The following is a 27,798-nucleotide window of genomic DNA, read 5'->3' as shown; positions in this document are numbered from 1 at the left end:
AGTGACTATGTTTTGAGGGTCAAAGCTATATGTACTCATCATATTTATTGTTAATGATTGCATCTATGTTTTATCTCTATTTTTGAAACATGGTTACTAATTTTAATAGTTTTTGAAGTAATTGATAGCAATCAATAAGACTGGGGGCTGACCCCAAAGTACAAATTTTAATAGTTGATAATAGTGTATTGAAGATATATAATTTTTTTATACAACTCAAAAATAGTCATATTATTTTTGATAATAAATATCTATAATCTTTAGAATTAACTTTCGTAATGAAGATATTTGTTAATGAAGAGGAAGATGTGGTTATAAGGGGAGAGAAAAAGATGAAGTATAAACAAAGGAACAAGATGAGAGATATTTTTTAACTACCTATTATATTAAGCCAAGTTTAAAAAACAAATCTAGATATGATACACCAATAAAATAAAATTAAACATTATTTTCCACCAAATAATTAATCTAATATAAAATGGTACATTAAGTTGAAGACCTACTTTTAAGAAAATTGTATCATGATAATTTTTTCCCTTTACTCTACATATGATACACTAATACTAAATAAAAAATTTAATTTTTAATGAGATGTCCAAACCTAAAGTCTATTTGAAGCTAATTTGAGCTCCACAACTAACTAAATGGTAAATGCAAGACTAAATTAAATATATATATTTAAATAGATCTTTGAATTGTATTATTATACACAAAAGAAGTAAAAACCTTTACAAAATTAGAGATTAAATGTACCCATTACATAATCTTCATAGGAAGTAAGATCATCATTCAAATTATAGCATTTAAAAAAACCTAGGGAAGTGAACCCTATTAGTGACTAAATGCCCACCCAAATTGACTTATCATAACTTTAAATTTAAAAAATCACTACATAATAATGATCCCTAATGTAAGACTAAATTAAATTGAACCCTAGCCTTAACACTAAATTAATTTGGATTAAATTGGACTCTAGCACTAATGCTAAATAAATTCAAACATACACAAATAAAATCAAATTATAATCATAAACTAAATGTATTGTGACCTTAAAATTAATTCAACCCATATTACTAACCATAATTGAACAATACATTTTATACTAAACCAAATTAAATGATAATACAAAACTAAAATGAAAGATAACCCTAATCCCAATTGAATAAAAAGACATATTGAGTGCTAGCCTATACCTTCAATAAGGTTAAATTTTTATTATAAAACCTAATTTTTATTCTATATATAATCCTATAAAAGTCCAATTCTACATATAACCCTAATGCTAACACTAAATCAAAATGAGCCATAACCCAACATTTAACTAAAATATAATCTTAATATTAAAGAAAAAAATCTTATTTCAACCTAACCATATAAACCAAACTAAAAAGAAAAATTAAGTAAGTCCTGTCCCTCAATCAAATAGAAGCTCAATCCTACTCAAATTGACCATTTTTAATATTGAACAACACAACCCATCCCCAACCCTATTTAAATTAGACCCGTTTTTCCATTTAATAGTTAATTGTATTAGAAAAGTAAATAGAAAATTAAATTTTTATACAAATATATATTAGAGGATTAATGTACTATAATATAACAGTATATAATAAATAATAAATATTAGAATTTTATTCACACCAACTTCCCCTCCCGATGCTACTAGTTTTATATATATTATAAATATAGATAAATCCTAAAGATATCAAGGCTTTAATTTACTTTGCAAAATATTATCACCTTCAAAAATTAAAGCCTTGATGTCTTCGGCTTTATCTATATATATTATATAAATATATATAGCTAGTATATAATTATATAGTGATGAAAAATTTTAAAAATATAATAATGTAATAGAATTTGATTGATATAATAAACTTCAAACTCTCAATGTAATTGGAAGAGAGAAACTTGATTGCATGTAATATATTATTTAATTAGAATGAAAATAAATGAAGCAAGGGAAATGATTATGTTATATTTTGTAGTGCTACTTTTAAAGATAGCAAATCTTTTTTGAAACTTCAGCCTTAAGAAACTTTTCATAACTAATAACTTTATTTTGGTGTGCATGTATATAGAGATTATTATCCCAATTAAATAATATTTTGTTATATTAGATTGTGAATGTAGTATACTTGTGGTTGCAATAATGTTATAGAACTTGGGTGTTAGAGGAACATGTGTTACATTTTCAATGTTTATATAACTTAGTATCTCTGAGATTTCCCTAAGGAGCCTTTGAACTATGTAATTAATAATATATAAATATATAGCCATTTTTACTAAAACATAAACAAAAATAAAGAGAGATCATTATGAATTATTGTGTAAAATTTTATTTTATTAAATCAATTGTCTACAACAAGGATCTATGTTCACTTTATTGGATGTAGTACATAGTTCTCATAGAATCACAATAGATAAAAATAAAATGATAATCTTTTACTATGAAGTATCTTATGTTCTTAGAATATTTAACTATATTAAAGGGGGATAGTTATATTTTATTTCTAGTATATTATTTTCTTATGTTGATCATAGATTAAAGGGGTGGTTATCTTTTACTATATACAATGTTGGTTTCTTAGAATGATAATAGATATGAGAGAGAAAAATCAACAGTCACTTATGGGCTCAACTAGAGAAATCAACTAGTAGTCTATAATTGATTTACATAGTTATCTACAAGTAAATTTTTGAAACATCACCCTAACTTGATATTAATTACCATATGTGTAATAACTTTATTTATGATATTTATAAGTACAATAATCTCCTTGTTTTAGGATCATTATATTCAAAAACCTAGCACAAAATATATATTTAAAAAATCTTATCTATTTATTCCAATTTTTATTTATCTACTAGATATATCTTATGAATGAAAGATGACTAAGTTATTTGTTTTTAATTTTTTAATGAAAAATCCTATAACCATAAATATACCTATTGATCTATGTAAGAATTAACTGCTGGCACAATACATTTTTATCTTCTAATTATGCAGTTATAGAACTGTCAAGCCGTACTGTAACCAAACTGAAAACTATATAAAGTACCCTGATATGTTCGAATAATCATCAAGTTCTTATTATCCCCCAACATATTGTATCAAACCCTGAACTAAAATCTGTGCCTGAATTAGATGAAGTGTAAATGTTAGAAATGAAGGATCTATTATTTTTAGTGTTGGAGGAAGATTTCTTGACTGTTTGAAGCCGGAAGCCGCACTCAAAGAATTAACAACACAATAGCGACCTGGTCACCCGCAACCTCTGCACGGCGCTTGTCCACGCGGGTCATCTGCAGTCTTCACATCCACTCTAGTGAACACAACTCCATCAGAAACTTCTGTATTATCCATCAATTCAGTGCTACCGGCTCTTTCATGATGTCATTCAACCGTAGACCCACAACGCTAAGAAGATGAGTTTTTCATGGAATACTGGGGAGGTCCATGAAAAATGTGAAGGTGTGCAGAGATAGAACAATTATACAAGAATTGCACAGAACTGTTGACTCAGCGAGTGGAAATATCTATTGAGTGTACTGCAGTAAGGAAGTTTCTTTTGTTGGATTAAAATTAAAGGTTGTGAATAACTTCCTCCCACACTCTCTCTTCAATGGCCCTCTTCAATGTTTATATAACTTAGTATCTATGTGATGAATTAGGGTCTTCTTTGCTGGCTTTTTTAAGAGTCTTTATCTATGTAATTAATAATATATAATTATATAGTCAGTTTTATTAAAAAGTAAATTATCTAATTAAATTATTGGTTTTACTCAATTAGGCAATCAATGTAGAGATGCTCACTTTATTACTTATGATATATTATTTTGTTAGAATGTTTGTTATCTGATTTTCTTAAATTGATTAAATAATAAGAAGATGGTCATTTTTATATGTAGTATATTATTTAGAGAGAATGAGTGTAGATAAAATAGAGATCATTATGTGTTATTGTAGATCATTATGTAGATAAAGGGAGATAGTTATCTTTTATTTCTAGTATCTTGTTTTTTTATGCTGATCATAGATTGAAGGGGTGGTTCTCTTTTACTGTATACAATTTTGGTTTCTAAAAATGATAATAGATATAAGAGAGACAAGTCAACAGTCACTTTTGGGCTTAGCTAAAGAAATTAACTAGTAGTCTATAATTGATTTATATAGTTATCTACAACTAAGTTTTGGCACATCATCCTAACTTAGTATTAATTACCTTGTGTAATAACTTTATTTATGACCATTAAAAGTCCATTAATCTCCTTGTTTTAGGATCATTCTCTTCAAAGAACTAGCAAAAAATATATATTTAAAAATTCTTATTTATTTATTCCTAATTTGATTCATGTTACTAGATGTATATTATGAATGAAAGATATTACATAAGTTAATATATAAGTTATTTCTAGAAGAAATGGGGAGTCAATGGAACTATTTGGGTCTTGGTTACTATGGGAGGCCAACTTGTGGCTCAACATTTGTTTAATGTAGAGTTTATCTAATTTGTAGCTTATTAGGACGACTTGTGGCTTAGTTGGGTATAAGTAAGGGGTTTTGTGGAGCCTTTAGGCATTCATTAATTCATTTGAAGGAGTGAGTCTAGAGAGTAGCTGAATAGAAAGGTTTTTCTAAGTTTGTGGATAGAGTGCCAATTGTGAGATAGTTTACAGTAGGATTATGGTGGAGTTGCAAGTTTGTGAGAAAAAACTAGTAGTTGAGGCTTGAGAACCATAGGATTTCTTAGTCATAGGATTGCTTAGTGTACCTGAGTGTACAAGTGTAGATTCTTCTTGGTGTTTTTATCCAATTGTGGATCTAAACTAGCTAGGGTTTGAGTTGGATCTTGAGGAATTTAGAAAAATTGTTATTGTAATTATTGTTATATTTGGTCATAACCCAGAAGGCCTTACAATTGGGCGCATTGCATGTAAATAATTATTTTATAATAAAGTGTAGTGATTTAGTATTAGATCTTTCTTTATTTTTATTCTTCTATTGTGTGGTTATTTGTTGGGGGCTAGGACATCTCCTTTGGGGATTCTCCTACCTTGCACTGCACTAGATGGTATCAGAGCAAAAGTTGTTCGTAAGTTTGTAGACCGATTGCCTAGTTTGCACAAGGACCTTGTGTAGGAGAAGTTGATTGTGGTGGATTGTTATTTTTGGAGTCATAAATAAATAGGTTGTGAGGTGGGAGATCATGGTTCTATGTCATGACCCTCTTTTGACATATAACCATTAGAACATATATAATTTTAAATATATACCTTGTGATTATTTTTCAATTCAAATATTAAATATATTTCAAAAAAATTTATTTTAATAATAACATCTTTACTAAATATCTTAATATAAATAAAATACATCTATATTTTAATAAATATTAATACAAATAGAATGAACTTCTACTTTCTAATAGAATGAATCATAGTTACCTAAAAACTAATAATATTTAATTAACAATGTGAAAGATATAATTAAGGTGGAAAAGTTGCACCTCTTAATCAAAAACCATAGTCCACATATAAAGTAGGGAACATTTTGAAAGAAGTAGGATATTCATGCAGCGGATTAAAATTTTACAATGCACATTAAGACCCTACTATTAAGGTATAGAAAGCTTCCATGTGGATCAGTCTATGGATAGTACAAGGGGAGGTGGCCATTGGATAGGAAAGAGATAAAATAACATACATACAGTTACTCAGATTGGATCACAATACTCTAGCAAGACGATTGAAAGGGACCGATAGGGATGTCGTCAAGAATAACTCGGCATTGGTTCCAAAGGGAAGTTTTGGAGGATAGATTGGAAAGAAGTCTCACTAATGAAACCTAATATCTACCACACAATTAGGAAATGGACCATAGGAATACATTACATGGGTCAAAAGACGCTCAGTTCTGAGGGTTGATAGGCCTCCACTTGGCTTGGATATTGAACAATTCAAATGGAACACAAACATAGATTTCAAATAAGAAAATGTACTAAACAATTCAAGGGAAAGTGGCACTGTCTATACAGGCACCAAAATGCACTTTTACTAATTAATTATAAATTTAGATATAAATGTTAATTTATTAAAAAATACAAACAAATTGGTTATGCAGATGCATTTTGGGCCCTCCATAGCCAAAACCAGGGAAAGTAACAAGAGATCTCATCTACTTGCGTGCAAAGACCATCAATCATCAAGTGTGGGAAAGACTTCGAAAAGAACATACCAATTTAAGCACTAACATACACCAATTATTAATTAAGGGTCTTCAGTACCAAGCCCATTAAAGGTAAATCTATAGTTGAAGCTTCCTTTTATATTTGTAATATTTTTTTTATTCATTATCTATTAAATGGGTATATTAGAGGTATTAACTAAATATGGGAATATATATAAAGGATAAGTTTTAGTTATAATATTCAAGGGTGATATTCAATAATGAGACTTAGTGAATCAACATTGTTATTTGTTGAGGATTAATCAAGGTATTGCATGGTAGTAACGTGTTTCTAATAGATCTAATTGGTTAATTAAAACTCTATAGTGCCAATGTAGGAACTACTCTCATCATTATATGAATGGTTGTGTGCTAGTGAAGAGATTGAAAGCATTTCTATATGAATGGCTACATGAGTAAATAGAATCTCATAGTTCCATTATAGGAGGTGATGTCCTTGTATGAATGGATACCTTGCTAGTGCAAGAGATGAGTAATTCTATATGGCTAGATGAGTAAATGAAATCATAGTGCTAGTATAGGAGATGGCATCCTCATATGAATAGCTATTGTGCTAGTGTGAGAGATGAATATTCCTATATGAATAGATAGATGAGAAATGGTTAGAATAGTAAAATACATATTTTTTATTGTATAAATTCTCACATTGGTTTTGCGGGTATTAATGTCCTAGTTAGTGGGGACATAAAATTTTGACTTAAAACTATAGAGAACTTGTAGATGGATCAATGGATGTGAAGATGGAAGGTTGATCTTGGTGAAGCATGATCATAAAGAGCTTGTGTATTATAGATCTGTGTTCTTGAACTTAGCTTTTTGGTTCCTAGTTATTCATGTGAACTGGTAGGTTGGGATCTAACTTATAAACAATTTGGGTTTATCACAAGGTGCATTGAAAATATTTGTTGTAGAGGGTTTCTAAAGATCTTGGGAGATAGCTTTGAGAGGATTGGACCCTAGGATGATTTTGGATCTTGTTAGGGCTTGACAGATCCAAAACACTATAAAAGTAAACAATTATATGTAGAAAAAATAGAAGAAAACACAAAGAATACAGATAACACACGTACTTAATTTGGTTCAATAAAAACTAGGTTGCATCCACCTTTATGACCTTCAACCTTTCTATTATCCGAAAAAACATTCACAAAAATTATAATGCATAATGCATCTCAACCATTGATAACAACATTTTAAGGGAACCTCTAAAATCAACCATTTTAGGGTTTCTACAATGTTTCTGATTTTCTTTTCCCAAAAAATACAAAAAAATAATAATCATTGTTGTGTTTCATCTTGAGGTGAGGGATGTTAACTACTGGAGAAGGTGCTACAAAATCAACCCCCACTACATGATCAGTCACCAAAATATCAACAATCTTCCAATTAAAGACTGATCAAGCTCCACACCAAACAACCTCCCACTTGGAGACTGAAACCAAATGACAATGTAGTACTTGCAACTCCCATAAAATAAAATAATTTGTTGTGTATTACATCCATGATCATCAATCAAGAAGTCCAATAGAAGTTGAGAAAGAAATGAGCTTCTCCTTGGGGACTACCTTCATGAACGTGTCTGTTGGATTTTCACTTGTGTGAATCTTTTCAAACTACAAATTGTCATCCTCAAAAATAGACCTTATAAAATGGTACCTAAGCTAAATGCTCTTTTCCCTTGAATGAAAGAGATATTTTTTTACAAGATCAATGACAGTTTGGCTATCACTATCTAATGGGCAATCTTCTTGCTTATGACCCAATTTCTCCAAAAAATATTGTAAGAAAATCATCTCCTTGCTAGCTTCTATAGAAGCTACATACTCAGCTTCAATTCTTCAAAGTGCATTAACCTTCTACAATCTATAAATCCAACTGACTGTAGTACCTCATATAGTGAAAACATACCCAGTACTACTCCTCCTTGTATCAATATCTCCTACTAGATTGAAGCCAAGAAATCTACTCAGATTAGAACTAGATCCTATGAAACATAATGCCTTTGTAGTAGCACCTTTCAAATATCAAAGAATTTGTTTGACAACATTCCACTATTCCATACTCAGATTACTCATATAACTGGTGATGAATCCCATTGCATGAGTAATATTTGTTCAAATGCATACTATTGCATACATCATACTAGCAATTATTGATGAATATGTAAGTTGTTACACGTTTTATCTACATCTTGTGCCATTGGACACATTTCCTTTGTCAAATTGAAATGACTAGCCAAAGGTGTACTGATTTTTCTTGCACCCTGCATATTAAATATTCTCAACACCTTCTCTATATACTCACTTTGGGAGAAACTCAAGGTTCTATTTTTCCTATCCCATGTAATCCTCATACCAAGGATTTTATTAGCAATACCCAAATCCTTCATAACAAACGAACTTTCAAATTTCTATTCAAGTTCATTTATTTGTACCCAGCAACAAGCAAGCCATCAACATAGACTAATAGAATAATTTAACTCCTATTAGTCAACCTCTTAAAATATACATAGTGATTGAAATGACAATATATGGTACCCTTGTTCAGCCATGAAACTATGAAATTTTCAATACCATTTTTGAGGTTCTTTCTTTAGGCCATAAAGACTTTTCCGTAACCTGTACACCAAATTATCCTTACCCTTGACCTCATATCCCTCTAGTTGCTGCATGTAAATTTCTTCGTCCAAATCTCCATGGAGAAAAGTTGTCTTGACATCTAGTTGTTCAAGATGTAAGTCATCTAAAACCACAAGACATAGTATAGTTCTAATTGAATTCATTTTTACAATAGGGGATAATATTTAATGAAAATCTATACCCTTATTTTGTGCAAAACCCTTTACCACAAGTCTAGCCTTATACCTTTTATTTCCTCCATCTTCCTTCTTTAGCCTATAATCCCATTTGTTAGGCAAGACACTTTTTCCTTTAGGTAGAGGGACTATGTCCCAAGTCTTATTTCTCAACAAGGAGTCCACCTTCTCTTTCATGCCCAGCTTCCACTATTGTTTAGGATCCACCAACATTGCTTCTTCATATTCTTCTAGTTCACCAAAATCAGTCAATAAAATGGAATATGATTATCTTTTTGTTTACAATAAATACAATTTTCACAGAACTCTAAATCAATATTTTATATTCCTAGCAATAGATTTTTAGAGTGAATTATTTTCATCCTTTTCTAACTCATGGTCCCAATCCTATGGTGCCACATTTTTTAATATGTTCTTGCAACATCTATAGTAGATTTACCTACATTAACACTATCAATGGTAGCTAAGCTAGAATAAGTGTTACTAGTATACAGATATAATGTACCTACCTTCACACCTTTATCTATTACTAATGATCCTTTAGTGACATTCCAGATATTGTCTGAAAACATTACTATGCATCCTTCACTACCCAGTTGTCAAGCATAAATTAAATTTCTTCTTATATTAGCGAAATTCCTTATCTCTTGCAGTATCTAGTCATTTATATTGAGCAACTTGAACTTTATTTTCCTTTCACAACAATGAGATATGGCTCATCATCATCCTAATATACCTATCAAAAATCACCTTGAATATAATCTTGAAAATATTTTCTATGGAGTATAGCATCCAATGAAGCCCCAAAATCTATTACCTAGGAATCATTAACATTATCTAAACATAAGATTAAATAATCCTGTAAAGTATTACTTGAAACATTATCTTCCTTACTGTCATGATCATTTTTATCTCCTTGTTTATTTATTTGAGACCAATTTTCTTTCTTTAGGTGACTAGGCTTCCACAGTACCAACAATATTTCTTTCCTTTAGATTAAGAATACCCTTTCTTTGACATCCTTCATGAATTTTCATGCAAAGTCCCTTTTCCTTTCTCCCTTGTTCTTCCTCTATTTTGTATATTTAAAGTGAAACTTGATGAGGTTGAAGTCTTATTTGTGCTTTTTTGTTGCATTTCCTCACTTAGGATAACACAAACAACTTCATCAAATTTCAATGTATTCAAACCAAAGATAAAACTTCTTACAGTCATAACCAAGCTATTCCAACTTTCTAAAGAGAACATAAGATTAAGAAAGCCCTAACCTCTTCATTGAATGAAATTTTTATTGATGAAAACTAATTAGTAACTATGTTAAATTCATTTAAATGATTCGCTATAGATCCTCCCTCACCCATTTTCATATTACAAAAACACTTCATAAGGAATACCTTATTTGAAGCTAAGTATTTCTTTTATAATGTAGCCAATGTGTCCATCAGATCTATTGTCATTTTTTCCTTTGATATATGGAATGTTACAGATGGTGCAAGGCATAGATGAATAGATCCCAATGGCTTCCTATCCAAGATCTCCCAATTTTCATCTGTAACAATTCCCTATTTCTTGGCCTTTCCCTCTAATTTCTTATGCAAATCCTTTTGATATAAGAAATCATCTATCTGCATTTTCCATAACTAGAAATTTAGGCCATTGAAATTTTCCATCTTGAATCTAGAATCCTCCATTCCTCTAACTCAAATCTGAATTTTTTGTTAATCTATAGAAACAAATCTTTCTCTGATACCAAATTTTAGGGTTTGAAAGATTCAAAACAATATAATAATAAATAGTTATATGAAAAAGAAATAGAAGAGAACATAAATAACATACATAACACATTGATTTAACATGGTTCACCTAAAACCTGGGCTACATCCACTTACATAGCCTTCAACCTTTTTACTATCTAGCAAAAACATTCACCAACATTAAAATGCATAATCCATCTCAACCACTTCTAACATCATTTTAGGGAAATATATAAAATCAACCATTTTAGGGTTTTTACAATGTTGCTAGTTTTCTTTTCTTGAAAGGGCACAAAAAAACATTCTATGTGACACACCATTTGAAGGCTTCAGAATACATCACATCACCCCCAAAAACTACTAGAGAAGACACCATAGTATAAATACCTACTACATGATCAATCACCACAATATCAACAAATCTCTATGATGTGATGGAGAAAAGTTTAATAAGATGTCTACTCGATTTGAAGCTAGTTTGGATGATCAAGCTAAGGAGGTGTCTGCTTGGTTTGGAGCTAGGTTGGCTAACTATGTTAAGGATGGGATGAGGAAGGAATTCCTTACATTTTTATAGAGTTGGATTCTACTAATCTGTAAGAGAGTTTTCTATCTAGTTAGAAGACTTACTTAAGAGATGAGATGGAATAGAAAGGTCGAGGTGGAAAAGGTTGGTTTCATTGATCAGTTGGTGGAGTTTCATAGAGAACTTATATAGAAAATTAAGGTTGTTTCCATGCATATTCCTAATCTTGTTGATGTTGGGATGGAGATTGGTTTTCATGATTAGTCATCAAGTCATCATCCTTATCTTCCACCTGGTTAACAAACTTCAAGAAAACAAACTTCTCGGCTTAGATTTGGCAAATCTTTGACTTTTCTAATTATGCAGTATCTCGGCATTATTAATATTTTGATGCTTAGCACATATTGCTTTCTCGACATCAACTATGATTTCACTCAACATCAACTATGATTTACTAATGCTTGGCACCTATTGTGTTTTCTCATCATCAACTATTTTACTTGGCACACACTAGAATTTTCTTTTACTTGGCACTAATTGACTATTTTCTCAGCTAGAACTAACTTTTCATGGCACCTACTTTCAACTCAATCAAGCTTTATAGACAGTCTTAGTATTACTTGTTCTTCTAAAGTTTCTAATTTTAGCCAACCTTTCTAACTTCAACTAGATTATAAAAAATAAATAGTAGGTTTGACATCAATGAAAAAAAATTATTGAAATATATACAACTTTCTGCTTCAACAATTTCCCTTTTTCAGCAATGATCTTTCCAATCAAATCTCAACAAAATGTTTCTTGGAAGGCTGTTAAATTTTTTTTTTAAAGAGGTTTGATGAAGAATATCCAAATTCCCTAAATAAAATAAACCAAACCAATGAAAAGGAGAAACATTAAATAGAGTGAGCCTTTCCAAAATAAGAGAGAGGATTTAAGGAAGTAGAAAGTGTAGACTCAAGAAATGTCATCTTAAAACCCAAAAACTTAAAATAAATTTCAACTAGTTGTAGAGAAGTATGTGTTTTTCCTCATGGGTTCCTTAGTAGAGCATTACAATTTCAAAAATTGCATGAACATGTTGGAAATGAAATGAAATTATTCATTTTAATCATGTTTGGGTTGCTATGAGTGAATGCATACCTAATTTGATCATTTTTTTGCATAAAAAATATCATTTGCTAAAGGACCTATTAATTGACATCATGCATAGAAAACATCTACGTAAAAACTAGACCAAAACTTTTCATATTAGTTTGTAAATACTCTTTACTAAACCCATTGCAAACCAAAAACTTTATAGCTGATTTTCAATATTTATTTTCAATGATTAAAAAATGTTTTCTTTTTTAATTTTTCTTTTGTTTCCTTGGAAAAAAGGAAATATCATAATACTGTAACTATAGAAAAGCCCTCATTTGGTTAAGTAAGAGGTTGAGAGAGAAAAATCCCTTGATCAATCCTAGCATGCATATGTCTAATAACCTAGGGAAAGATTCTAGCCCTAGAGCTAAATGCATGGCCACTACAAGGAACTATGGAAAACAGGATGAGGAAGAAATCGAGAATGAGGATAAAAATAAGGATGTTATGGAGGAAGTTCAAGATATTTGTTTTCCTTCTAAGGTTTGTAGATACTTTCAAAAATGATACTATTACCCTGGATGCTAAAAAAGTGAGAATATTGAGAAATAGGGTATGGTCACGTTGCCGATCAAGATGGGTATTCTAGGTAGCCACACATAAGTGAAGATCACTGGGGTGAAGGGGAGGAAAAGGATAAGCCAAATGAGGTAGAGCACACTCAATAAAAAGAGGCCAAAATGGAAAAGGAGAACAAAATACAAGGAAACCTAGATGTTGAAAATTTGGAAAGATCAATTGTTGATCTAGTCAAAACAAACATGGACCTATAGAATAAATTCTAAAGTGTAGCCAATTTGTTATTTCATGTCACGCACTTGGTGGCCACTACACTCTACCTCATATAGACTAAAAAGGATTATGCCATAGATGATAAAGAGGTGGATACTAATTGTTCACTTTGTGACTTTCTCATTGATGATTGGCTTTGCCTGGTTCTTGGATAATCTACGAAACCCATGATTCTTCCTCCTGCTAGTGTACTTTTTGTTTCATTTCATTACGTTAGTTAGTTACTTTGTGACCCTTTGGGGCCCCTTTGGTTTTTTATGTTAGAGTGATATAACCATGAATTTTTTATTCCATGGGCAAGTATATGTACAATTTTAATACTTTTAATACTTTTGATTATATTTATCTTACTGCTATGCTTACGAGAGGGTTTTTGAAATTTAAAGAGTGTTTTAGGTAATTAAATGGTAATGACTTCCAAATGATCTTCAAATAGTTATTTCTCTTTGTACTCGATCAAAGCCAATTTTGGCTTCTCAGTTTCAAAAATTATAAATAAAATATAAATTCTAGAAACTTATCTAAAGTTTTGGAAACTTCATCTAAAATACCATTACTTCTACAAGCTTCCCCTAAAATGGTCAATAGATTAAAGTAGGTTTCTAATATATTTTTTCTAGTGGTCTCCAGATTAAAGAAAGTTTATATTATATTTTTCCTAGTATCCAGATAAAAGTAGGTTGCTATTATAGTTTCAAAAACTAGGATATCCCAATTCAACAGCGTATTACTAATCTAGGCTCATAGTCTAAGCCACTATGGGTGTGGGCAGTGCACATCAATTTTAGAGTAGAATAATCAACACAACTAGACAAGTTAGAGCTCAAAATCATGGGCTCTTTTCAAACTCTATATCAATAATGTTTTTGAAAAGAAAACAAGTTGTATTCTTTCTTTTTCCATGACATTCTTAGGAAAAAATGATGCCAAATTGTAACAAGGTCTCGATCATGAAGAAATATTCATAAAAAAATATTGATGAGTCATGAAAGTATGTAAAGGTTTCCATTCATTTCATTTTTCCATGAATTAGAAATAGATTTAGTCATAGTTGAATTCTGACCACTCCTATTATTTGCCAGCCAAACTTGTCATTAGAGTAGACACCTAGTACAATGGTTGTTCTTTCTTAAATCTTTCTTCAACATAGTATATTAATACTATTATAGTTCAAAGATAGAAACACTAGGATAAAATTTCTAAGACCATGTACACTCAAATATTCGAAGGATATTGTTATAACTATCAAAAGTATGGACACAGTTCTTTTGAGTGTAGATTCAAACCCATATGGTCATCAAATAGGAAAATGAAGGTAAAGAACAATGGAAACTCTTATAACTGAGATTACAATACAAGGTATAGTCATCATTATTGTGAAGAGTATGGACATGTTCCTAAGAATTGTATTAGAGCACACTTGAGAAGTGACTACAAAAGGTGGTTGACTCAAACCACATGTTTTATTTGTTTGAAGATTGGTCACATTAGTCGATAATAGTATATTTATACTATTATATTTCAAAGATAGAAACACTAGGATAAAATTTAATATTAAAAATAAGATTTAAATATATAACCATGGACATGGGTGAATGTTTTTAGTCCCCCCTATAGATAGGCAAAGACTAAATTTTTCACCTACGTATCTCCAATTAATCTATGCCTCAAAAATTGTGCCACAAATTTATAAGCTATGGTCCTCTCAAATAATTTCATTAAAACATAAATTTATACTTTTATTTCTTTTTGATGATTGGCTCTAGTCAATTTTATAGGTAGTGTTTTTTTATTTTTAGGTTAAAAAATTGAGAAAAAACAAGTAAGAGGCCACATATCTATGAATCATGGATAGATGGGATCATTAAAATGGTTCACCTGACTATGTGCATGCTTTTATTGTGTGGAATCCTTCCCTTATATTATTTAGATTTGTAATTCTATAATCGTAATTAATAGTTGTCAAGTGTAGAAGGCATGTCATCTATGAGCGGCCTCCCATGTCATTCTACATGAGCATCTAGATCCCCTCTTGGTATACTAAAATAAATATTCTCTCATTTTATTCCTCTTGAATTTATCTTCACCCAAATGAATGTCTTCTATCTTTGGCAGATCAACATCTATTGAGAGAATTTTCAGTGGCTACATGTTGATAAAGGCATGGTATCCATGCCGTATAGATATTTTTTGTCAGCTTACTTCATATACTTAATGACTTAGTTCATTCTTACCATTACTCTTTACAACTAATTCTATTAGTATTTGTCAAGGGCATGACTTATTTTTTGACCTCTTCAATTTATAGATTTCTTAATGAGGTTTCCTTGCTTGCACTTCAAACATTTAGGAAATTATATTTTTTTGATGAAAACGCACCTTCATTATGCTTGAATATAGATACATACCATGTTCCAAAGCTTCCAATATGTCATAAATTGAGCATACTGGTAGACATTGGTAATTTTATCTTGTATACAGATGCTCTACGTGTATATTATCAAGGCTAGCTATTTCCTATGTAGCAGGTGGAAAGGGACACACCTTTGAATTTATGCCATTTACATTATGATTAAATTCTTGTTTAATATTCTTTCATCTTCCTCACATTTGGATTGTGCTCTTCATACCACTTACTATTGTTAGGATTGTGGCTTCTTGAATATTCATGTTATTCTCTTACCCCTCTTCATGGGATCAAGTAACATTATTCATTTTAGTATTCTACCTTTTATTTGGATTGTTGAGGTGACTTTCATATGGAATTTGAGAAATTCATAGTTTGTATATGGGGTAACCCTTCTCTTGTCTCTTTATGTCACACTCTTTCTATATTCTAATATTATATTGACATGAGGTTATTTCTTTTATTAAGGGATTCTAAACTGTAACCAATGTTTTCCTAAACACAAATTAATCATGTTCCCTCTTACTAACATTGTCAACAACAAGGTTTTCATATTCCTTTTCAATAGCATCTAATGTCATGGGATTCTTCAAAAATATCAGTTTATGTATATTCAGTTGGGTGATCCCACAATAACGAGTTCCACTTTTTGACCAATTTTGACGCTGAAATTAATATTTTTGAAATAAACCTCACATTCGAGTGACTATATTCTAAAACTATGAATAATTTCAAGATGACATAAACAAGTGATTTGTAGTACTCTATTCCTACTTTGTAACTATATTTTTTAATTTTACAAAAAAAATATTTAAGTCAATTGTTTCTTCTCCTCCAAAAAGTGCTACATATGAAAAATCTATATTTTTAAAGAGTGAAAATCCGCTTGACATGCATAGTTTTTTTTCTAGGAATGATAATGAGGTAATTCTTTCAGTGTTAGATTTGTAACATCAATATCTAGAGGATGCATTTGGTTTGATTCAATTTGGTTGAATATTGTATAGTATATGAAGTTTTGAAGTGACATCAATCATAATTCAGACATAAGTTCATTTTGATATAGATAACTTGGACTCAATTTATCATAGATCTATTTCTTTTTTAATATAAAGCTATCTCAATAACCTCTTTCCTAAGTATTTTTCAAAAAATAATTAACCTAATTTACAATTTTTTTGGAAGTTTCGAAGACAGTTGATGTTTAATCGGTAATGAACCTATAATGAGTTAACGTCATATTTGAAAGTCTTAATGAATATAATATGTATTACAATTATAGTTGTTTGAAAGCTTCCTCCAAGTAGCAGAAATTGGCACTTTTTATTTTACAATAGGAGATCATTCATTGTCAATTTTGGGGGTGAAAAGAGCCAATTTCATTTTTCTTCAGAAAAGATCACCAAAATTTTATAAATTAACATGTTCACCCGAACATGGTGTTCACGTGAAAATGTTTTATGTGTTCGTGTGAACATATGTTCGGGAAAATATGTGTGCCTATATATTTTGACTGCCAAAAACTTAATTTAACATGTTAGCCCAAACATGTAAAAAAATGGTGTTCACATGAACATGTCAAAAAAACAAAAAAAAAACATGACATCACTTGCAGAGAGTACAAAAAAATGATAGTGAAGCTGAAAGTTTTAAAGTTACTATAAAATTTTATAAAGTTAGAGTGAAATTATTATGGAAAGGGTAAATTTATTACTTTTATGCTTTTTTGATCGAAAACAAGAATGGAAGGAAAAACAAATATGTACAAAAGAGATCTGATGAAGCAGAACAAAGAAATCTTTAGAAGACTATGGAACATTATAATTAAATCAAACAAGGTTTGTAAGTTTATATATATTATATTTTTATTGTCTTAAATTTAATTATGTATCAATATTTTTTTATCTAATTTGATTTATTTATAAATTTTTTGTAGACAATCAGCAGAGTAAAGGAAATGTTGAAGAAGGCTCAACAGAAGTAGAAGTGCATAGGAGAGAAGGGTTAGGAACATTCCCTACAGAATCTCAAATAATGAATGTTGAAGAAGGTTCAGGATCACTCCCTATAGAGGTTCAAATAATAGAATTCAAAGAAGGGTTAGAATCTTTCCTTGTAGAATCTGAAACAATGAATGTTGGAGAAGGCTCAACATAGCTTCCTGTAGAAATTCCAGTAACACAAGCTATAGAAGGGTCGGATTAGGTGTAGGAATTAGTATGACCTAACTCATAAATATTGCCCAATTTGTAAAGAATGGTATTTTTCATTAAAATTTAGATCATTTACTTAAAATGGATGTGGATAAATTGAGAATATTTGTAGCTATTGTTCAACCATTATGTTTGTCTAAGAAAAGGTCAATGAATAAGAAGATAAGAGAAATAATGACTAAATTTGATAAAATTGAAACACTTAAACAAGCTCAGTTTCTTTCACATTTTCTTACAAAATAGATGTTGCAAGAGGCATTGAAATTATTAGGTGAAGACACAGCATCAAAGAAGAGAAGATTTTCTAACATGCAAACTGATTTGATTAAAAATGTTAGACAAGGTTTGAGAAACATAAGAAAACAATCTCAAACTAAAGATAAGGCCATGGCAATAAAATTGATGTTGATGTATGTTGTAAATAAGAATATGACCCAAAATAGAAAAATATCTTCAATTTCATTTGGAATGGGTTTTAGTAGGAAAACAATGAGAGAATATGTTAAGAGAATATTAATTTTGGATGACAGTACTATGGAAGGAAGTTGGGCAATAATGTGTAGAGTACCTCATTCTGATAGGATTGATGAGGGATTAAAAAATTTAGTCATATCATTTTTGATTGATAGCACTCATCCTTCATCAAATACTAGAGATTTTATTAGGCATAGGATTGCATCTGATCAATATGAACATCATACAAAACATTGGTTGGACACAACACGGGATGAGTTATATGTGTCATTCTATAGTGCACATCTTATGTAAAAATTGGGAAAATGTTATTTGAAAAAATGAAGCCATACTTTGTGAGGTCAAAAAAGGTGTTTGAAACATGTTTTTGTCATCATCATATTGAGTTTGATCTCTAGTATCAGGTATTTTAAAATTTTGTAGAAGACACATATGGTTTTCATGCTACTCCTCCTAGTAGGAGAAGTGAGTTTGTATCATCCATTCTATGTGACAAAATAGATTCCAGTTGGTCAAATAAATTACATCAAAGGATTATGTGAAACATGTGGTGAATTGGCTCTATTTCCTTTGGAAATTAAAAATATTGATATAACAAAAATATTTAATTGCAAAAGTTACAAGTATGTGAAGAATGAAACAAAGTTGGGGAAAGAGACAAAAAGGTTGGAATATGTTAAAGAGGAGTTACCTATTGTAACATTTATGGACAGATTTAAGAATTTCATTCAACCTTATATTTGTCATGCATTTTTAATGAAGTGACAAGCACAATAGTTTTAAAATTTGAGATCTAATTTTCCACTTGGAACAATTGTATTAGTCATTGATTTTGTAGATAACTATTCATTTTTTCATTAAAAAAAATTTAATAAAATTATTTATTTTCGAAGAAGGTCACTATTATGGTACATGTTTGTTATAAACATGCATAGTTAGACTTGGATGGTGTTCAAAGTACAGTTCAAGCATGGATATTTAAAAAGGAATATCACTTTTATATAAGTGATGATAAAGATGAAATTGACTATGTAGAACATTGCTTCAAGGTGTTCTTTTCTTATTTGAAAGAAAGAGACATGAATTTTGATAAACATTGTGTTTGGTCTCATGGATGAACTACACAGTTCAAATCATCTAGATCATTGTATGCATTTTGTAGATATCATTGCAATGAGAATATAAAACACATGTGGAATTTCTTTGAGATTGGCCATAGAAAAGGTGAACATGATGGTGTCGGAGCTTGCTTCAAATGTGCTATATGAAAGTATCAAATGAATTATTAGGAGTTTGTATAAATGATGCACATGATGTTGTTGAATGGTGTAAGACACATTTTGCATCAGGCAAGGCCGGGACATCATCACCAATGGGTTGACAGGTATAGATTATTTTGGGAGATAATAGGTATGGATGTGTACATTTTTTTAAATATTATGCAATTAAGTTTTAAAATTTAACTTTTAAGTTTTATCTTTCAATTTGTTGAAGTTTAAATTTAATTTGTCCATATTTTCAATTTAATAAACTTTTAGGTATTAATAGAAAAAACATCCATGGTTGCAAGAGGGTAGAAAAGACACATTCCTTACATTCAGTCATTAGTATAGACAATTACAATTGGAAATTGAAGATAAGAGAATACTCATGTTTTTGTGGCACATGCATTGATGAAGACTATCAAGAATGCATCAATCAAACACGTGGATATATAGGTGCATGGATTTTAGTACCACTTGATGCTACCAATACGCTTGATAAAGATGATGAAAATTTTGGTGATATTTAAATAATTTTTGATGATTATAATCATATCTTTGGATTGATAAAAGTGGGTAACTATCATAAAAATGAATCTCAACTTGTTATTGAATCTCAACATGTTATTTAATTATCAATGAACTATCTTGTATATATTGTACACATGTATATATACTTTTTCTATGCAGGAGATGTCTTTGCAATGATTTCTGAGCCTAGAAGTCATTAAAGTGTCAGTTATTATTTTTTGTGATGTATTGTATAGAGGTTAAAGTTATATGATCCTAAAGAAAGTGATGAAATGTTGTTCCCCATAGGTATTATACATACATGTGCACGTGCATAAATGAATTTATATATATCTAGGTAACTTTATATCTATCAAATTTTAAAATATTTAAATTTATGGTGCAGGTTCTATTGTGATACATGGAACAAATTTGAAGCAAGACAAAATAGTCCAACATGGAATACATTTTGTTGATTATCTATCTGACAAGAAGATTTTACAATATACAGCCACCTAGTCATTGCTACTGGGCTTTGTCTACATCCAATCAAATTTAAGCATGTACATCGCAAGTGGAGACTAGAAAATGAATAGCATGAAAAGATATTACATGTTATAAGTGGACATCATGGTCAAAATGACCTTTGAGATGGTAGATAATTTAATTTAAATCAAATTTTAAGACCTTTGAATGTAGACAATTAGAAGGGATGAATGTTATATTAATTTAATAATATTATCTTAAAAGTTCTAGATATATTACTTCTTCTTAAGATTTATTTTATAATAATTTGAATTAATTTAAAGTTGTTTACCATGATATATCAAATTTCAAGACCTTTAAATGTATACATTTTAATAATATTAATTACCATGGATGAAGGTTATTTATAATATTATATTTTGCAAAAGTTTTTTAAAATAGTGTATTGACTTACCTGCTAGCATATTTTTATCCACATAAACCAAATATGTATCTTTAGTCCTACTAATGAATAATTGGAATTTATAGATGTGTCATTTTAATAATATTAATTACCATCCTAAACTAAAGATATGTTATTGTTAATTTTAATAAAAAACTATATATTGATGTTAGTTTATTGTAGGGTCATACACTTAGTTTATTAGTTTATGAATGTGTTTTTAAATGTATATATATTAATAATATTAATTACCATAGATGAATAATAATAACATGATCTAAATAGGCAATACAAGTTAGTTGGAATGTACACAATTATTAGATAAATATGTATCAAAGATAATTTAATATTTTAGAATTCTTTTATCAGCTTCTTTTCAAACTACTGCGTTTCATCTCATTATGTGTTTTTAATTGTATGATCATACTCTTAGTTATCATTTGTTTATTAAAAAACTATATATTAGTTATGTTAGTTTATTGTAGGATCACACTCTTAGTTTATCAATTTATTAATGTGTTTTTAAATGTATATAGTTTAATAATATTAATTACCATGGATGAAGGTTGTTAAGAATATTATATTTTGTAAAAAATAATAATAATAATGTATTAGCTTACCTAGTTAGCATATTTTCATCCACATATAACTAATATTTATCTTTAGCCCTACTAATTGATTTAACAAATATATATCTTCAATCCTACTAATTGATTTAAAAAATTTGTATCTTTAGTCCTACTAATGATTTACCAAATATGTATCTTTAGTCCTACAAATTTGATTATTTTATAATGATTACAAGTAAATATAATGTTTTAAATTTGTAATCTAAATCATTTGGGTTAATTTAGTAGTTTTAAGCACCTATATTAATTCAATTCAATCACCCTATATTATTATTTTTCAAAATTATAAATTAGGTTTATAGATCAATTTAAAATTTCTCAATATTTAAATATTGAAGTAGGTAAAGAGAAGTTAATTTGATTATTTTATAACGATCACAAGAAAATCTAAAGTTTAAAATCTATAATCTAATTCATGAAGAATGTTCTACTAAAATACAAAAAAATACGCTTACATGTATTTCTCAAGAGTAAATATTTACATCAAATGTCTCTACTAAAGTGTATACATATGCAAACTATAAGTCTTGAATAAATATGTATGGAGTAAAATATAAAAAAGTCGTATACATGTGACCATCCAACTACTGAACTACTAAATAGTCAGATAAATAGTGAAATGTACATGTCATCAAGGTACTGAAATACACATGTGTATGTAAGTCTCTAGAATATACAAAGTCTCCAATATATAAATGCATCAAAATATATATAAATCTACTACTACTAGAGGGACCCCTCAAGACACATACAAACAAAATAACCCTTTTGTCGATTCTCCTGTACATCTTGTGGCTGAGGCATATCAACCGAGCCCTATAAATATATATATATATATATATTAGAACTATCTAAACATAGATATAAATGTGTGTACATATACGAGTGCATATCTAGTTTGAAACATAAATAACTTTACAAACTATTTAAAACTTGTACCTATCTAGTTCAGAATAACATGTCCATGTATAATGAAAATTCCATGCTCAGAGTAGTATCAATCTCAAATAGCCCTCGTAACTACTCACCAAAATCATCAAGGCCCTTAGTTGTGATCCTAACATCTCAACTGATATGCTCAAGTCATATATAGAGTGTTATGAGCCTAGTGCAGAATGTTGTGAGCTATGTTGTGTCATGACTATGACTAGTGTAGTATGCGCCTAAGGAACTATGGGGCACTAATGGTGTCTAATGGTGTCTATCACTAAGTGAACTAACATCCCATGTGTATCAAAAATATAACTGATACTTTGCAACAGATCCTCCAAAAATTATAGTGCTAAATCCATATGTGTGTACTATCCTAAAAGAGCACAAACATTGCCTAGTACTGGTACTCTAGCAGCTCTATATGCCTTATTAGGGGATACGCCTGTTGTGCTACTAGATGCCTATGAAGATAGTCGACCTAGATGACTCGATTGAGTGTGAATGTAATGACCAAGAGAATCAGATGTCATACTAGCAACCGTGGGTGAAATGTGTCCAATACTATCAATTGCTCTCTTGTAGGAAGCAATGAAAACTCTATCTACAATAGGTGTTAATGCTCGAGTCAATGGAGGAAGTCTATGTCCAATGAATTGTCTCACATCTCAAGGTGGTAGACATTGTGCATTGTGATACTACTCATGATCTGTGATCTGACCACACCCCTATGCGCAATAATTTGGAATGTCTAAGTAGTTGACATTGAACCCCATGCAAAACTCAATGTACAACTATTGTACAAAATAAAGAGGTATCTGATCATTATTAGGATAATGACCATGTGTGGCTAAAAAATGAGGATAGATCATACTAGCAATAACAGGATCTCTACATTGTATCACTCAATAACCTATCACCCTGGCCTCTGTACCCTCATATGATGGAAATAAGTCTCATTTGATGATGTCTTTGGGGGCCAACCTCTTGACATCATCAAAAGATGCATCTCTTAAAATCTCAGCCCTAAGCTCCTTAGATATGGTAGCTAATATATCAAGGGTAAATGAATGATGAGCTCTAAATCTAGCAATCATATCCTATAAACACCTAAATATGGTCCCACATATATGTCTAAATAAACCATCATTAGAGGAAAATATAGATTTCTCTAATCTAATAACCTCCTACTCTGAAAATGCAAATAATGCATCGATATCAATGTGTGGAGGTGTTGCAACAAAATTCGCATAGGGATTCAAACAGAAGCTATGTCAGGACCTCCAACAGGAGCAGCACCAAGAGCCACACTAGGACTTGTACCAGGAGCCACATCAAGAGCCACAACATGAGCCCCACCATGAGCCCTATGATGAGCCATAGAATGAGCCCCACTACAAGCTGCAACACAAGCCCCATCACAAGCAACACCATGGACTGCACTAGGAGCCATAGTAGTAACTGCATCAGGAGCCACAGGATGAATCACATTAGGAGTTGTAGGATGAGCCTCAAAAGGAGCCGCAATAGGAGGAGTCACAATAGGAGCCTCATCACCCTCAAGATGATGAGCAGGTTGATCATGTGAAATCATATCTACAATGATGGAGCTTATATATATTATAAATACATATGTACATATACATGTAGTCTAGTACACAAATTTTTATTTAAAAGATATGTAATCATGTACATCATGTAATTTGTAACACCAATAATTATATGATCATACATGAAAGTTAGAGTTAGAGTTAGGGTTTGAGTTTTTAGTTAGGATTAGATTAGGTTTTGAGTTAGATTAGGGTTTCATTTAGATTAGGGTTTGAGTTTTCAGTTAGGATTATATTAGACTTTCAGTTAGATTAGGGTTTATGTTTTAAGTTAGGATTACATTAGAGTTTGAGTTAGATTATTTAGGGTTTGATTAGGGTTTCATTTCTAGATTAGGTTTTGAGTTTTCAGTTAGGATTACATTAGAGATTGAGTTAGATTATTTTGGGTTTGATTTCTAGATTAGGTTTTGAGTTTTGAGTTAGGATTACATTAGAGATTGAGTTAGATTAGGGTTTGAGTTTTCGGTTAACATTACATTCTAGAGTTTGAGTTAGATTAGGGTTTTAGTTTTCAATTAGGATTATATTAGGATTTGAGTTAAATTAGGGTTTGAGTTGGATTATGGTTTATGTTTGAGTTAGGGTTAGATTAGGGTTTCAGTTACATTTAGGGTTAGGTTAGGGTTATCTAGTTAGATTAGGGTTATAATTAGATTAGGATTTGAGTTAAAGACTAGGGTTTGATTTAGATTAGGGTTTGAGTTCTAGATTAAAGGGTTTGGTTAAGGTTATAGTTACATTAAGGTTTGAGTTAGGGTTTGATTTAGATTAGGGTTTGAGTTAGATTAGAGTTTGCTTAGGGTTTGATTTCTAGGGTTACAATTATATTAGGGTTCAAGATTAGGGTTTGATTCAAAGATTAGGGTTTGATTTTAAGGGTTTGATTTAGATAAGGGTCTGAGCTAGATTAGGGTTTAGTTGGGGTTTGATTTCTATGGTTATGATTAGATTAGGGTTCATGATTAGGGCTTGATTTAGATTAGGGTTTGAGTTAGATTAGGGTTTGATTAGGTTTTGAGTTCTAGGGTTATGGTTAGATTAGGGTTTGATTTGGATTTCATTTAGATTAGGGTTTGAGCTTTGAGTTAGGATTATAATAGAGTTTGAGTTGGATTAAGGTTTATGCTTTTAGTTAGGATTACATTAGAGTTTGAGTTAGATTATTTAGGGTTTGATTAGGGTTTCATTTCTAGATTAGGATTTGAGTTTTTCATTACGATTACATTAGAGATCGAGTTAGATTAGGGTTTGAGTTTTTAGTTAACATTACATTCTAGAGTTTGAGTTAGATTAGGGTTTCAATTTTTAGTTAGGATTATATTAGGGTTTGAGTTAGATTAGGGTTTGAGTTTGAAGTTAGGAAATTATTTTAGGGTTTGAGTTAGATTATGGTTTCAAATTTAGTTAGTGTTAGATTAGGTTTTTAGTTATGGTTAGGGTAAGCTTAGGGTTATCTAGTTAGATTTGAGTTAAAGATTAGGGTTTGATTTAGATTAGGGTTTGATTTCTAGATTAAAGGGTTTGGTTAAGGTTACAGTTACATTAAGATATGAGTTAGGGTTTGATTTAAAGGGTTTTATTTAGATTAGGATTTGAGTTAGATTAAGGTTTTGTTGGGGTTTGATTTATAGACTAGGATTTGATTTAGATAAGGCTTTGAGTTAGATTAAGGTTTAGTTGGGGTTTGATTTCTAGGGTTACGATTAGATTAGGGTTCATGATTAGGGCTTGATTTAGATTAAGGTTTGAGTTAGATTAGGGTTTAAGTTTTTAATTAGGATTAGATTAGGGTTTTATTACAATTTGATTTAGATTAGGGTATTATTAGGGTTTTAAAAATAGATTAGGGTTTGGTTATGGTTTGATTTAGATAAGGGTTTGAGTTAGATTAGGGTTTGATTTTTTAGTTAGGATTAGATTAGGGTTTTATTACAATTTGATTTAGATTAGGCTATTATTAGGGTTTGATAAATAGATTAGGGTTTGGTTAGGGTTTGATTTATAGGGTTATGCTTTGATTAGGATTTCATTTAGATTAGGGTTTGAGTTTTGAGTTAAGATTACATTAGAGTTTGAGTTAGATTCTAGGGTTTGAGTTAGATTAGGGTTTCAGTTAGGGTTAGATGATAGTTTTAGTTACGATTAGGGTCAGGTTAGGGTTATCCAGTTAGATTAGGGTTATAATTAGATTAGGATTTGAGTTAAAGATTAGGGTTTGATTAGGGCTTGATTAATGTTTGATTTAGATTAGGGTTTGAGTTCTAGATTAAAAGGTTTTGTTAGGGTTACAATTACATTAAGGTTTGAGTTAGGGTTTGATTTAAAAGATTTGATTTAGATTAGGGTTTGAGATAGATTAAGGTTTTGTCAGGGTTTGATTCCTAGGGTTACAATTAGATTAGGATTCATTATTAGGGTTTGATTTAAAGATTAGGGTTTGTGTTAGATTAGGGTTTGAGTTTTTAGTTAGGATTAGATTACGGATTGATTATGGTTTGATTTAGATTAGGGTTTGAGTTAAAGATTAGGGTATGATTAGGGTTTGGTTATTGTTTGATTTATAGGGTTACAGTTAGATTCTAGGGTTTGTGTTAGATTAGGGTTTAATTAGGATTTCATTTAGATTAAGGTTTGCATTAGATTAGGGTTTGAGTTTTCATTTAGGATCAGATTAGGGTTTTAATTTTTAGTTATGATTAGATTAGGGTTTTAGTTAAAGTTTGTTAGGGTTTGATTTCTACGGTTATGGTTAGATTAGGGTTTCATTTAAATTAGGGTTTGAGTTAGATTAGGTTTTGGTTAGGGTTTGATTTCTAGAGTTACAATTAGATTAGTATTTTCAAGTTAGATTAGGGTTCATAATTAGTGTTTGATTTAGATTACGGTTTGAGTTAGATTACAGTTTCAATTTTTAGTTAGGATTAGACTAGTGTTATAGTTCAAGGGTTACATTAGGGTTTCAGTTATAGAACTCTAGGGTTAGATTAGGGTTAAAGAGTTTTTAAGTTAGGGTTAGAGTTTGAGTTAGGGTAAAAAATCAGGATTAGAGTTTGACCTAGGGTTAGGGTTAGGGTTAGTTTTAAAAGGTTGGAGATAGAGTTCTAATATTTTCTAATTTTCTATACTAAGGTGTTTTTTTTGTTTTTTCTAATGTTTTTCTAATATTTTGTTTAATGCTTTTTAAAATATTTTATAATGTGTTTTTCAAATATTTTATAATACTTTTCTAATATTTTGTAATGATTTTTTCTAATATTTTCTAATGTCACATACTAATTTATTTTCTTTAATGTTAACTACTAATATTTCATAATTTTATACTAATTTATTTTTCTAATATTTTAAATTAACATTTTTTTAATATTTCAATTTTTTTAATATTCTACACTATTGGTTTTTTAATATTTTTTTTTTTTTGTAATATTATCTAATTTTCTAAAGTAATATTTTCTCTTTTTTTTAAAAATATTTTTCTAATATTTTTTCCAATATTTTGTCATAACTTTTTAATATTTTCCAGACTAATATTTTAAACTATATTTTCTAATGTTTTGCCAA

Source organism: Cupressus sempervirens, chromosome 11 (assembly GCF_028749045.1).
Source record: "Cupressus sempervirens isolate cs-2001-9-10 chromosome 11, ASM2874904v1, whole genome shotgun sequence".
Classification (NCBI taxonomy): domain Eukaryota; kingdom Viridiplantae; phylum Streptophyta; class Pinopsida; order Cupressales; family Cupressaceae; genus Cupressus; species Cupressus sempervirens.
The sequence above is the reverse complement of the archived record's forward strand: the minus strand, read 5'-3'. Positions refer to the sequence as shown.